General features: G+C 37.7%; 1 long non-coding RNA gene across 1 annotated transcript in view; it reads right to left on the bottom strand.

The window, feature by feature from the left end:
• Window positions 1–4,988: 4,988 nt before the first annotated feature.
• Window positions 4,989–15,075, bottom strand: part of LOC118147990 (uncharacterized) — a 59,263-nt gene continuing 49,176 nt past the window's right edge. The window contains exon 3 of the long non-coding RNA XR_004734724.3: window positions 4,989–7,344. This is a non-coding gene — a long non-coding RNA (uncharacterized LOC118147990). The remainder of the gene's footprint in view (window positions 7,345–15,075) is intronic.

The following is a 15,075-nucleotide window of genomic DNA, read 5'->3' as shown; positions in this document are numbered from 1 at the left end:
CAAATCGCCTTTCCTTCTTTTTCTTTTTTTGAGATGGATTCTCACTCTGTCACCCATGCTGAAGTGCAGTGGTGTAATCTCAGCTCATTGCAGCCTCTGCCTCCAGGGTTCAATCAATTCTCCTGCCTCAGCCTCCTGAGTAGCTGGGATTACAGGCATGCGCCACTACTCCGGGCTAATTTTTGTATTTTTAGTGGAGATGGGGTTTCACCATGTTGGCCAGGCTGGTCTCGAACTCCTGACCACATGGTCTGACAGCCTCGGCCTCCCAAAGTGCTGGGATTACAGGTGTGAGCCACCGCACCCAGCATAAATTGCCCTTCTGAACATGGTGTGGTATACCTTTGAACCTGGCCATAATCAGTATGTTTAAAGAACTACACACACACACACACATACACACACACACACTCATCTTCTGCTAGTGCAAGAAGTATCTCTGGAAGTTAAGGACCTATCCTGACTGAAAAGTTGAAGCACTATTTTCCACAAAGAGGCAAAGCCACAGGCTTATTTAATCGGATTTGAGGTTGTGCAGGGGTGTTTTGGTCATCGAAAGGGATTTTTCTGTTCTCAGGACATAAAAGTAACTGCTATGAAATACAATTTGGACTTGACTATTTTGTCACAAGAAATAAACATCATCTGCTGGCCTGATGGCTTGAAAGCCTCTCTCTAAACGACTTCTGCCAAAGGCGTTGAAATGTTTGCTTTCAGGCTGGATTCAACTACCAGGATATTTAGAGACGTACATGTCATAGCCCCAAGAAGCAGATCCCTCTCTTGGTGAAGATAAACCTGCTTTCTGGAAGCCACACAAATATGGATTTGGTCCCTTCCTCCACCCCTGCTCCCCGTAAATTTTTTCAAAAGCAATTGTCTGGCCGGGCACGGTGGCTCACGCCTGTAATCCCAACACTTTGAGAGACCGAGGTAGGGGGATCATGAGGTCAGGAATTTGAAACCAGTCTGGACAACATAGTGAAACCCTGTCACTACTAAAAATACAAAAATTAGCTGGGCATGGTGGCGCATGCCTATAGCCCCACCTACTTGGGAGGCTGAGGCAGGAGAATCACTTGAACCCGGGAGCGGGAGACAGAGGCTGTGGTGAGCCAAGATCAATCACACCACTGAACTACAGCCTGGGCAACAGAGCAAGGCTCCGTCTTAAAAAAAAAAAAGTAAATGTCTGCTTTTCTCGGTTACTACTCTACATGATGTACTTTTAGAATTAGGCCTAGCAAAGGCTGAGACAGGGCCTCAGAGCTCTTGCTCCACTCCAGTGCTGTCCAGTGGAAATATAATGCAAGCCACAGATGTAGTTTTAAATTGCTTTAGTAGTTATGTTTAAAAAGTAAAAGGAGGCCGAGGCAGGTGGATCACGAGGTCAAGAGATTGAGACCATCCTGGTCAACATGGTGAAACCCCGTCTCTACTAAAAATACAAAAAATTAGCTGCGCACGGTGTTGTGTGCCTGTAATCCCAGATACTCAGGAGGCTGAGGCAGGAGAATTGCCTGAACCCAGGAGGCGGAGGTTGAGGTGAACCGAGATCATGCCATTGCACTCCATCCTGGGTAACAAGAGCGAAACGCCGTCTCAAAAAAAAAAGTAAAAGGAAACAGTTGTCACTCATTTTAATAACATATTTTATTCAACCCAGTATATCCAAAATATGTAATCAATGATTAATGAAATGTTTTTATTTTTTAAATATTAAGTATTTAAAACCCAGCACATCTCAACCAATCACATTTCAGGTGCTATGGGACACGTGACTAGTGACTACTGTATTCAACAGTGCAACTCCAGGGGCAGTGGTAAATTCAAATCCCAATGGGGTTCCTTCATAGTAGTGTGACCTCAGACAAGTTACTTAAGCTCTCTGAACGTTGGTCTTCTCATCCAAAAAATGATAATGATGTTTACCCACAGAGGGGGTCTGAGAATTAAATCAGTTAATCCAAGGAAAGTACCTGGCACATGATAAGTGGTCAGTGAATGTGTTGTTCAGAGAAGTATAATTATTGTTGATTTTACTGTCATCATTATGACTGTTACCATTGCTACTGAGAAAGTGAAACTTCATCTGGTCTATTGTCGGATTATCTCATGGAAATGGAAACTGTAATCAGGTTCGCTACCGCCAAGGTCCTGGGGCATTGAGCAAAGACAACCAAAGGAATAAATTGTATTTTTACAACCCTTAAAAAGTAAAAAATCCTTTCCTCCATGTTATTTCTGTAATAGTCAAAATTAAGTTGGAATGTAGAGACAGTTTTATCTTCTGTATGGTCAAGGAAAGTAAGATTCAGAAAAGTTACTTGGTAAAGTGTTCAGGTCAGGCACAGTGGCTCACACCTGTAATCCCAGCACTTTGGGAGGCCAAGACAGGTGGAACAGTTGAGGTCAAGAGTTCGAGACCAGCCTGGCCAATATGGCAAAAAATTAACCAGGCATGGTGGTATGCCTATAGTCCCAGCTACTCAGGAGGCTGAGGCAGGCAAATCATTTAAACCTGGGAGGTGGAGGTTGCAGTGAGCCGAGACTGCACCACGGCACTCCAACCTGGGCAACAGAGTGAGACTCTGGCTCAAAAAATAAGTAAATAAAGAAAGAAAGAAGAGAAAAGTTAGGTAAGGTGTTCAAAGTAATTCAGCCAGGCCAGGAGAGCCTGGACTTAAGTACAAGGCTATCATCTGCAATGCCATTTCTCTAAGAACGTTCTGTAAACCTTCAGAGCCTGCCTGGCTGGAGTCCCACAGGCCTAGTCAGAATGCTGGGTCTTCTGCTCATTGTGCATCCCAGGCAAGATAGCTGACCTTTCTGTGCCTTGCTTTCCTCATCTGTAAGGTGCTAATAATATCAGCTGTATGGGGAGTAGGGAAGACTAAGGTGAAATGTGGTAGGTTTGCAGGGTCAGTAGCAGGGTGTGTCACAAATAGTGAACATCTACTATATGTTGGTTGCCTAAACCAACACTCCTCACTGTACTCTCAAGGCAGATACTCAGTTGATTGGATTGTTGGTGTGAACTTTGGATAGAAACTATCCATGGCCAATGTTTTGAGACTGCACTTACTTAGATCAGAAAATCTCTGAAGATCGAGGGTGAATCCTGATGAATGTTCTTAACTTCAATGAGCACATCTGGCTTCACATGTTTTCTTTTGCTATGAAGCTTGTCTCATCCCACGGGATCACGTAAAGAGGTCTCATCTTGAAGCCATCCCTGCCATTCGGCTAGCAGACATTATACTTAGCTCTTCATGGAATGCATAATGAGAAAAAAATTACTGAATATCAAGAGAAGTGTGGCCTAATGTCTTGGCAGGGCACACATGGCTCCCTCCCATGGTACAGTTGAGGGGAATTTCACAAAAGTATAGAGTTGTTTATAAAAATGCAGGCTGGGTTAAGGGAAACCAGCAATGGGTGGGTCAGAACTTTGTGCTTAGCTACAGAAGGGCTGTATCACCCCAACCTTGAAGGGGAAAGGGGATGAAACCAGGAAATTCCTAGAACTGGAGAGGATAGTTCTCGCTGTACTTGAGGGCGGCCTCACAGGAGGTGTGGCCTTCAGTACAAAGACACCATCAAACTGCAGAGGAAGGAGCAAGAGAAATGAGCACTGTGGCCTCGCTCTCATATTTCTTAACAATGTCTCTGACTGCATTTAACAGAAAGTCAGAGGGCAAGGGAGCCCGCTGATGAAGTCTCTGCCCAGAGCTTGGTAAGGAATTACAGAGAGTGGACCTGGAGGGGCAAATGGAAAACATCCAACACAAAAACACCATTTGGTTTGGGTCTCAGAGCCTTTCCTCAATAACTCCAGCTCCTCAACTTGGGTGATGTTTTGGAAGAGAACATAATCAACCTGTTGCCCTTCAAGTTCCACTCTCCTGAAGGTTAATGTGCTCACTAACCCAAGAAATCCTCTTCCTTTCCAAAGTCCGATGGAGGTGGGCATGGTATTTTATGGTGAGCAAGAGGAAAGATGAATTTCACACAAACTGAAGTGTTGGTCAAAATGTCTTACTCCCAGGATCTGATTTTTTGAAGCTCTGCCTGATGTATTTCAAGCCTTAAGGTAAGGAAAAAGTTAAATCAGTATAAAGAAGCCACCTCCAAAGAAGCAGTGCTAAGGACCCATACCATTTGTTTGTACACATGATGAGACCCTGTGAAACCACAACAGCCCATAGATTTAGTGCTCTTAGTGCGCAGGGTTAGAAAACGAAAGGATGGGAAGGAATTGGTCCTTTGTGATATTGTAACCCCGACAGAAGTAGGTTCTGTTTTTTCACATGTTTCAACTGACTGAATATAAACAATGCTTGGCTGTGTTGTCAAGAACATTCAGTTTTGTAGAAGTTGAGATTTTTGGTCATCTCTAGTTTTAAAATGGAAAACCTCCCTTCAAAAGGAACATGTTCACTGATTTGCTTACTGCTTCTCTTTTAAAAACTTTTGCTGATTATATGTCTAATACCCTATGTGGAAAATTTGAAATCACATAACACACACACACACATACACACTCTTATAATGAAATATCAGGTATCTTGTAATCCATCTGACAAAGATATCTGCTGATAATTTCTTAGTAAATCTCTGTGTATGTTTGGTTTGTATAACTATTTGCCTTTAATCTTTACACATTTGGGGTTATACTATAATTGTTCTGCTTCCTCTCAGTCTCTAATAATCTAGAAGAATAGTTCTTAATCTGGGACATATATTAAAATCAATTACAGATTTTATTTTTTTAAATAATTTTAAAACTGAAATAGAATAAGTCATCCCCTGAAAGTGATGATTCAGTAAATGTGAGGTGGATCTTGAGCACTTTAAGATTTTTTTAAATTTCTTTATTTTTTATTTTACTTTAGGTATATACTACATCCAGCATTTCTCCCCATGTTATCCCTCCCCACCCTCTCCACCTTTCCCACCCACTGCCGTCCCTCCGCTAACCCCCCAACTGCCCCTAGTGTGTGATGCTCCTCTCCCTGAGTCCACGTGTTCTCATTGTTCAACACCTACCTATGAGTGAGAACATGTGGTGTTTAGTTTTCTGTTCTTGTGTCAGTTTGCTGAGAATGATGGCTTCCAGATTTATCCAAGTCCCTACAAAGGATGTGAACTCATCGTTTTTTATGGCTGCATAATATTCCATGGTGTATATGTACCACATTTTCTTTGTCCAGTCTATCATTGATGGGCATTTGGGTTGGTTCCAGGTCTTTGCTATTGTACACAGGGCTGCAATAAACATACATATACATGTGTCTTTATAGTAGAACAACTTATAGTTCTTTGGGTATATACCCAGTAATGGGGTTGCTGAGTCAAATGGAATTTCTATTTCTAGGTCCTTGAAGAAGTGCCACACTGTTTTCCACAATGGTTGAACTAATTTACACTCCCACCAGCAGTGTAAAAGTGTTCCTATTTCTCCACATCCTCTCCAGCATTCTGTTGTCTCCAGATTTTTTAATGATCGCCATTCTAACTGGCGTGAGATGGTATCTCAATGTAGTTTTGATTTGCATTTCTCTAATGGCCAGTGATGATGAGCATTTTTTCATGTTTGTTGGCCTCATATATGTCTTCTTTTGAGAAGTGTCTGTTCATATCCTTCGCCACTTTTGAATGCAGTTGCTTTTTTCTTGTAGTTCTTTGTAGATTCTGGATATTAGCCCTGTGTCAGATGGTAGATTGCAAAAATTTTTTCCCATTCTGGTGGTTACCAGTTTGCTCTAATGATGGTTTCTTTTGCTGTACAGAAGCTCTCAATTTTAATTAGATTCCATTTGTCTATCTTGGCTTTTGTTGCCATTGCTTTTGGTGTTTTAGTCATGAAGTCCTAGCCTATGCCTATGTCCTGGATGGTTTTGCCTATGTTTTCTTCTCATGTTTTTATGGTGTTAGGTTTTATGTTTAAATCTTTAATTCATCTGTAGTTAATTTTAGTGTAAAGTGACAGGAAGGGGTCCAGTTTCTGCTTTCTGCACATTGCTAGCCAGTTTTCCCAACACCATTTATTAAACATGGAGTCCATTCCCCATTGCTTATTTTTGTCAGGTTTGTCAAAGATCAGATGGTTGTAGATGTGTGGTGTTGCTTCTGGGGCCTCTGTTCTGTTCCATTGGTCTATGCCTCTGTTTTGGTACCAGTATCATGCCATTTTTGATTACTGTAGTCTTTTAATATAGTTTGAAGCCCAGCAGTGTGATGCTCTGGCTTTGTTCTTTTTGCTTAGGATTGTCTTGGCTATGTGGGCTCACTTGTGATTCCATTTGAAGTTTAAAGTAGTTTTTTCCAGTTCTGTAAAAAGGGTCATTGGTAGCTTGATGGGGACAGCATTGAATCTATAGATTACTTTGGGCAGTGTGGCCATTTTCACAATATTAATTCTTTCTAACCATGAGCATGGAATGTTTTTCCATCTGTTTGTGTACTCTTATTTTGTTGAGCAGTGGGTTCTCCTTGAAGAGGTCCTTTACATCCTTTGTTAGTGGTATTCCTAGGTATTTTATTCTCTTTGTAGCAATTGTGAATGGGCGTTCACTCTTGATTTGGCTCTCTGTTTGTCTGTTATTGGTATATAGAAATGCTTGTGATTTATGCATATTGATTTTGTATCCCGAGACTTTGTTGAAGTTGCTTATCAGTTTGAGAAGATTTTGGGCTGAGACGATTGGGGTCTTCGAAATATACAGTCATGTTGTCTGCAAATAGAGACAGTTTGACTTCCTCCTTTCCTAACTGAATACACTTTATTTCTTTTTCTTGCCTGATTGCTCTGGCTAGAATTTCCAATACTATATTGAATAGGAGTTGTGAGAGAGGGCATTCTTGTCTGGTGCCTGATTTCAAAGGGAATTCTTCCAGCTTTTGCCCGTTCAGTATGATATTGGCTGTAGGTTTGTCATAAATGGCTTTTATCATTTTATGATACATTCCGTCCATACCTAGTTTATTGAGGGTTTTTAGCATGAAGGGCTGTTGAATTTTGTCAAAGGCCTTCTCTGCATCTATTGAGGTAATCATGTGGTTTTTGTCTTTGGTTCCGTTTATGTGGTGAATTATGTTTATAAACTTGTGTATGTTGAACCAGCCTTTCATTCCCAGGATGAAGCCTGCTTGATTGTGATGGATAAGCTTTTTGATGTGCTGTTGCAATCAGTTTGCCAGTATTTTATTGAAGATTTTTGCATTGATATTCATCATGGATATTGGCCTGAAGTTTTCTTTTTTAGTTGAGTCTCTGCCTGGTATTTTTTTAAGCTCTTCTCATGGTTCTAACATGCATCCTCAGTTGTGAATCAGTATATTCTAATAGAAAAAAAAGAGCAGTGGGTTCCCTTTAACATGTGTACAAATATTTTCAGTTTTAACATAGCATCTTTTTTATAATGTGTTTTTCTACATCACAAAATAATTATTTTCATATTGTGGTAAAATACACATAACATAAAAATTTACCATTTTAATCCTTTTAAGCATACATCTTAGAGGCATTAAGAACGTTCAAAAATGTTGTGTAACTGTCACCATTATTTCTAGAGCTTCTTCATCATCCCAAACAGAAATTCTACATCCATTAAACAATAGCTCCACATTTTTTCCATATCACAAGCCCCTGGAGAAAAATAATATTATGTCAAATTGACTAAAAATATTCCTTATACAAAGATACAGTTATTTACTGAACTGTCATTATAACTTTGAACAATTAAGTTGTCTCCAGATATTTTTTTCTAAAACTACAGCAAACATCTGTGAGCATATGTGTGTGTGTCTGTGTGTGTGAGTGTCTATGTGTTTCTACTTGACTCTTTATATCTTCTATTTTTAGGCTGAGATGTTCTGTTTTTTATTTGTTTCAAATGTATGTGCAATTGCTTGCTGGAGCATTTACACAGTCGTTGCAGTAAAGTTTTTATTACATAATACTAAGCATATTTGTATATAAAATATATAATATTATGGACATATATACATGTATGTGTATATATAGCTATATATGAATATGCATGTGTGCATATACATACACATATGTATGTATATATGTGTGCGTGTATATACACACACATATAATATATAATTATATATTTTATATATGAATGTGTTTAGAATTAAGAATATATGTCACTAATTTAAGGATATAAAGTTTATCCTTAAGAGAAACTCCTTGAGGTGAATTATTGGATCAAATGCTTAGTATTTTAAAGCTTTAAAGCTCTTGACAAAATAGCTTGATTAAATCATCGTCATTATTTCAAAAAACTATTTTACCGTACTTTCCGTAAAACTGTCACATTTGGCAGATAATTGATATCTAATAGGTCTGATTTCCCTTAATAAGTTATTAATGAAGAATATACTTCTTTTGCATGTTTATTAGCCACTTCTTATCTTGTGAATTATCAAGACATTCGACTGTTTATCCACTTGAGTTTTACTGTTCATTTTATTCATTTATAAAAGTTTAGCATAGATGTAGACTACTTATGCTTTGTCATTTGTTGTAAATAATATTTCTAGTTTGCTGTTGGATTATTGTGGCTTTTTTCATTTCAAAATACAAAGTGTGAAATATTTATGTGATAAAATCTTTGACCTTTTATGATTGTTTTCTTTTGTTTTTACCTTAAGAAGTTCTTCCGCAAATAGAGAGGTCAATAAATAATTACTTCGTGGCCGGGCGCGGTGGCTCAAGCCTGTAATCCCAGCACTTTGGGAGGCCGAGATGGGTGGATCACGAGGTCGAGAGATCGAGACCATCCTGGTCAACATGGTGAAACCCCATCTCTACTAAAAATACAAAAAATTAGCTGGGCATGGTGGCGCGTGCCTGTAATCCCAGCTACTCCGGAGGCTGAGGCAGGAGAATTGGCTGAACCCAGGAGGCGGAGGTTGCCGTGAGCCGAGATCGCGCCATTGCACTCCAGCCTGGGTAACAAGAGCGAAACTCCGTCTCAAAAAAAAAAATAATAATAATAATTACTTCGTTTTTAGATTCTTTTTTCTTTAGTTTTTTTTTTCCACTTAATTCTTAGGTGTGCCTAGAATTAACTTTGAGGTTTTTGTGTCCAGTGAAAGTAAACCTTTTTCTGTACAAAGAGTTAACCTAGATATTACAAGTCATCTATTTGTTGAAAATCTTTCCTTTTCCTGCTGATTTATTATTGCATCTTAAACGTATACATCAGAAATTAATGTGCTAGTTCTAGCTTCAGGACTAGCTATTCTATTAATATTGCAGGTCTAGCTATTCTATTTCAATTATTGTGCTTTTATTCTTATACCAGAGCTGCAATATTAATAGAATAGCTGTGTAATCATTTCTTTTTAAAAAAAAACTTTTAACTTTTTATTATGGAGAATTTCAAGTATATACAAAGTCAATAGCCATTCTAAAATCACATGTACTCATCACTCAGGTTCAACATAGTTATTTCACTTAAGTTTGATATTTTTAAAAAACAGCATGATTTTTAGAAATACCAAAAATCGCAAAGTATCAAAGATAGGAGACTAACAATCTTACCATTGCATCAAATTCATATATGACTTGGTGTCTATCCATATAATAAGTATAAAATAGATACACATAACATGATAGAGGAAAAATGGTTATTTCAGGAGACCTAGCTAAGGAGAGCCAGTGTAATTGAACCAAAAATACATGAGGATTTGAGATTTCTGAAAGCCAGAACAGAAAAAAAACTAAGTCATATAAGAAACATGAGAGTTCATAAGAAGCGATGAACCTTTTCTTTACATGAAATTCAAAGAGAAATGTTTTATTTAAACAATGCTGAGCAAAATGGGCAATGTCTTCCAAAGCAGTATGTTTTCTTTTCTCAACTTTGGATAAAAACCAGAGTCTGTCTTTAATCACTGTCTTGATTATATTTTAACCAAGAGCTAAAGTAATATCCAGGTATATTACTTTTTAAGGATACTTAGAGAATCTAAGACCTTAAGTCACAGTGTTTCATTAATGGCACTGTGTCATGACTAAAAGGCAGATACACATACAGTTGTTCCTGTATTCGAAAAAATGGGAGGCTGAGACACCCTGCTTTTGACCAGTAATTTTCAGAGCATGGGCTAAGCCTTTTTATGATAGGTGATAGGTGTGAAGTGAAATTTAAATGCGTGTTTTGAGGTCCCACCCAGGTAAGATGGAGGAGGCACACTCTACTCTGGATCTCCCATTGAACACATTATATCTACATAGTTTGGGTAGAGCAGTTGTTTGAGGACCCTTAGGCGTAACTAGTAGCAGATGCATTGAGGAAGAAGACTAGACCTTGAAGGCCCACCAAAATGGTAGTGAGCTTATTACCTGTATCCCCTGGCCTGAATACAGTATGCCCTGAAACTCAAATGGGAGCACTGGAGCATAAGCAGCACTCTAGAAGAAGCCTTGTACTACTGGCTTGGGAAGAGAGGAATGCGAACTTCTGACACTCAGAACACAATATGGAAATCCCACTTTCTTTTTTATTTTTTAGATTTTCTTCTCAGTTTTCTCTCATCCTATCCCCTGAGCAATCCAAGGCAGGCAGTGACAGAGAGTACAGCTGGGGCTAGCAGGAACCAAAACTCTAAGGGAAGGACACCTTGCTTGCCCATCGATGGAGTGGTGATCCCAAGAGAGTGGGACAACCCCTCTACTGCATCTTATTCTTTCTCTATCCTCCTGCCACAAGGGCCTGGATATTTGAGCAGTTGCAGACATGCATGGCAGAAAGTAACTGAAGCCCCAGCTATCAGGCCAGAAAGCCAAAAATAGGAACACTAGGAAGCTGAAAGTACCAGAGGGGGAGCTCAGGAAGGCAACCCCATAGCTCTTTATGAACACTTGTAAGCTGCACACTACAAGGACTCACTGTAAGCTGCACATTCATGAGTCTGATCCTAATCAGCAAACCAAAAAACTTTGAGAATTGAATGAACATGTAGACTATGGCCAAAGTCTCTAACCACTGAGTGACACACATATGGGACACATCAGAATTCCACTGCCAAGTCTTTAAAAATGGAAATGAGAAGGTTCCAGATAGCTGAACATGTGGAGATTCCCAGAGGGTGGCACATCCAGGAAGGCATGCAAGCTCTGTTCCCCTCCCCCTATACCTTCCCCTATGTGTCTCTTCATCTTTATCCTTTGCAATATCTCGTACAATAAACTGGTAAATGTTAAAAAAAAAAAAGAAAGAAAGAAGTAGAAGGAGAAAGAGAAAGAGAAGGAGGAGGAGGGAAAGAAGGAGAAAATGAAGAGGAGGAGGAAGTATTGGAGGAAGAGAAGGAAGAAGGGAGAAAGGGAGAGAAGAAGAAAAAGGACGGAAAGAAGGAGAAGAAAAGGTAGAAGAAAAAGGAGGAAGAGAAAGAAGGAGAAGAAGTAAAAAAAGAAGAGGTGGAGGAGGAGGAGGAGGAAGAAGAAGAAAGAAAAAGAGACAGAGGAGGAGGAAGAAGAAAAGAGGAGGAAGGAGGAAGAAGGGGGGAGGGAGCAAAGGAAGAGGAGGAGGAGGAGGAGGAGGAGGAGAAAAGAAAATGGAAACTACATTGGCGGCAGTTCCCACAGGTAGAAGTTGGAATTTGTGGTCTGAACCTAACCAGTTTGCCCACCAAAGCAAAAATTTTAACAACTTTCATCAAATTTAAATAAGACACAGAGTTTTATAATATAATATTCAAAATTCCCAGAATATAACCCAAATTACTGGGCACACAAAGAATGAGAAAAAGCTTAAATTACATCAAAAAGCACTCAACTGACATCAACACTACAATGACATAGATACTGAAGTTATCGGACAAAGACTTTACAGCAGCTACTATAAAAATGCTCCAACAAGCATCACAAATACACTTGGAATAAATTTAAAAAATAGAATGTCTGGTAAATGAAGAATAAAAAGAACCAAATAGTAATTTTAGAACTGAAAAATACAATAACAAAAATTAATAACTCATTGTATGGGATCAACAGCAGATTGGAGGTGACAGAAGAAAGAGTTAGTGAACTTAAAAGTAGAGCAATAGAAATTAATATACACAATAAAGAGAAATACATAAAATATATAAATGTGTGGTGTGTGTGTATATATATATATATATATATATATATATATTTTTTTTTTTTTTTTTTTTTTGAGACAGAGTTTTGTTCTTGTTGCCCAGGCTGGAATACAGTGGCAGGATCTCGGCTTGCCACCACCTCTGCCTCCAGGTTCAAGCAATTCTCCCACTTCAGGCTCCTGAGTAGCTGGGATTACAGGCATGTGTCACCACACCTGACTAACTTTTGTATTTTTTCGTAGAGACAGGGTTTCACCATGTTGGTCAGGCTGGTCTGGAACTCCCGATCTCAGGTTATCTGCATGAACAAATCCTCAGGGACATGCAAAACACTAAGGAAAGGTCTAACATTCATGTCTTCAGAGTCCCAGAAAAAGAGAAGAAGAAGGAGTACAATGCTGAATAAATATTGAAAAAACAGTGGCTGTAAACTTCTCGAATTTGGCAAAAGGCACTTATCTACAGATTCAAGAAGCTTGGCAAACTCAAGCAGATAAACCAGAAGAGACTCATCACCAAACATAATAAAATTACTGAACTAAAACAATTAAAAAAAAAAACTCTTGAAAATGGCAAGAGAAAAACAATACATTTCTTAGAGGGAAATAATGATTTAAGTAACTGCAGATTTCTCTTCAGAATACAATGGCAGCCAGAGGAAGTAGCACAAAATTTTTTAAGTGCTAAAAGTACAGAACTGTTAACGTACAATTCTACCTCCAGTGAAGAACTCTTTCAGAAATAAAGATGTAACAAATATGCTTTCAGTGAAGGAAAACTAAAAGAATCTACTGCCAGCAGGCCTGCTCTAAAAGAATATATGATCAGAGATAAAGAGGGATACTGGATATTAATAAAATATTTAAATCATCAAGAAGACATAACAATCTTAAACGTTTATGCACCTAGTAACATAGTTTCAAAATTGTTGAAACTAACACTGACAGAACTGAAAGGAGACATAGGTATAGGTATATGCACAATTATAATTAAAGTCTTCAACAAACTTCTTTCAGTAATAGATAGATCTACGAAACAGAAAAATTGCTAAGGATGCAATAGAACTCAACAACACCTTCAACCAAATGTATCTAATTGATTTATATAGAATATTCCACCAAGCCACATCAAGATACACATTCTTTTCCACAACATAGTGAACATTCACCAGGATAGGCTATACTCTGACTCATAAGCCAAAGCTTAACGAACTTAATAAAAGGAAGTGAAATATAAAGTTTGTTCTTAGACAATGATCAAATTGAACTAGAAATCAATAATAGATAACAGAAAAATCTTCAAACATTCTGAAATTAACCCACTTCTAAGCAATCCATAGATCAAAAAGGAAGTCTCGAGATAAGTCAGAAAATATTTTGAAATAAAAGAAAATGAAAGTAAAACATAGAAAATTTATGGGATGCAATTAAAACATGAAAATTTGTAGCATTAAATACTTATATTAGGAAAGAAAAAAGGTCTCAAATCATTTAACTCAGTTTCTACCTTAATAAGCAAAAAAAAGCTAGAACAAATTTACAGCAAAGGAAAGAAATGATAAAGATAATAGCAGAAATCAATGAAACTGAAAACAGAAAAGCAGTAGAGAAAATTAATAAAACCAAAAATTGGTTCTTTCAAAAGAGTGATAAAATTAATAACTCTAGAAAGACTGATAAAGGAAAACACGAGAAGAACAAATTAGCAATATCAGGAATAAGGGGGGAATATCATTACAGATTCCACAAACATTGAAAGGATAACAAGGAATGCCATAAAAGAAACACACACATACACACACACACACACACACACACACACACACTAATAAATTCATCAATAGAAGAAATAGACCAATTCCTTGAAAATTACAAACTAATAAAACTCACCCAAGATGAAATACATAATATGAATAGTGCCAAAACTATTGAAGAAATCGAATTTGTGTTTTTAAAAATCTTCCAAAAAGAAATATCCAGGCCCAGATAATTTGACCAAACATTTGAAGAACATGCCATCAATTCTACACAATCTCTTTCAGAACATAGAATAGGAGAGAACAGCTCCTTACTCATTTAATCAGACTAGCATTAGCCTGATACCAACACCAAATAGGCAATTCTAAAAGAAAAAGGAAAAAAAAAACTACAAGACCAAGGTCAAGAACATGAATGCACAAACATTTTGTCAAGGGCCTACAGAACATATACCAAGATGTAGTATACTTGGGCCATAAAACAAACACCAACACATTTAAAATAATTGAACTAGTACAAAGTATGTTCTTTGACCACAATGAAAGCAAACTAGAAATCAGTAAAAGAAAGATAATAGGGAAATCTCCAAAACTTGGAAACTAAAGAATAGACTTTTAAGTAATCCTGTGTCAAAGTGGAGTCTCAAGAGAAATTTTAAAATGCAGAGAGTGAAAAGAAAATGAAAAATACAACATATCGGAATTTGTTAGACAGCTAAAGCAATGCTAACAGAAATTTATAGCATTATATGTATATAAAGAAGAAAAAGATTCTCAAACAATCTAAGTTCCTACCTAAAGAACCTAGAAAAAGAAGAGTGAAATAAACCCAAAGCCAGCAGAAGGAAGAAAATAATAAAGGTAAGAGCAGGCGTCAATAAAATTGAAAACAAAAAAGCAGTTTTGTGAGAAAAAGTCAACAAAAAAGATTTTTTTAAAAAAGATCAATAAAATTGACAAACCTTAAGCAAGACTTGAGAAGATACAAATTACCAATATCAGGAATGAAACGGGATATCATTACAGATTTTGTAGGCATCAAAAGAATAATAAGCAAATACTACAAACAACTGTACACAAACAAATTTGACAACTTAGATAAAATGGACCCATTCCTCAAGAAACACAAACTATCACAACTCACTCAATATGAAATAGATCAGTTGAATAGCCCCAAAATTTAAAAGAATTATCAAAACTCAACTAGGAAAAGC

Source organism: Callithrix jacchus, chromosome 15 (genome assembly GCF_049354715.1).
Source record: "Callithrix jacchus isolate 240 chromosome 15, calJac240_pri, whole genome shotgun sequence".
Taxonomy (NCBI): Eukaryota; Metazoa; Chordata; class Mammalia; order Primates; family Cebidae; genus Callithrix; species Callithrix jacchus.
This window is presented reverse-complemented; position numbering and strand designations above follow the sequence as displayed.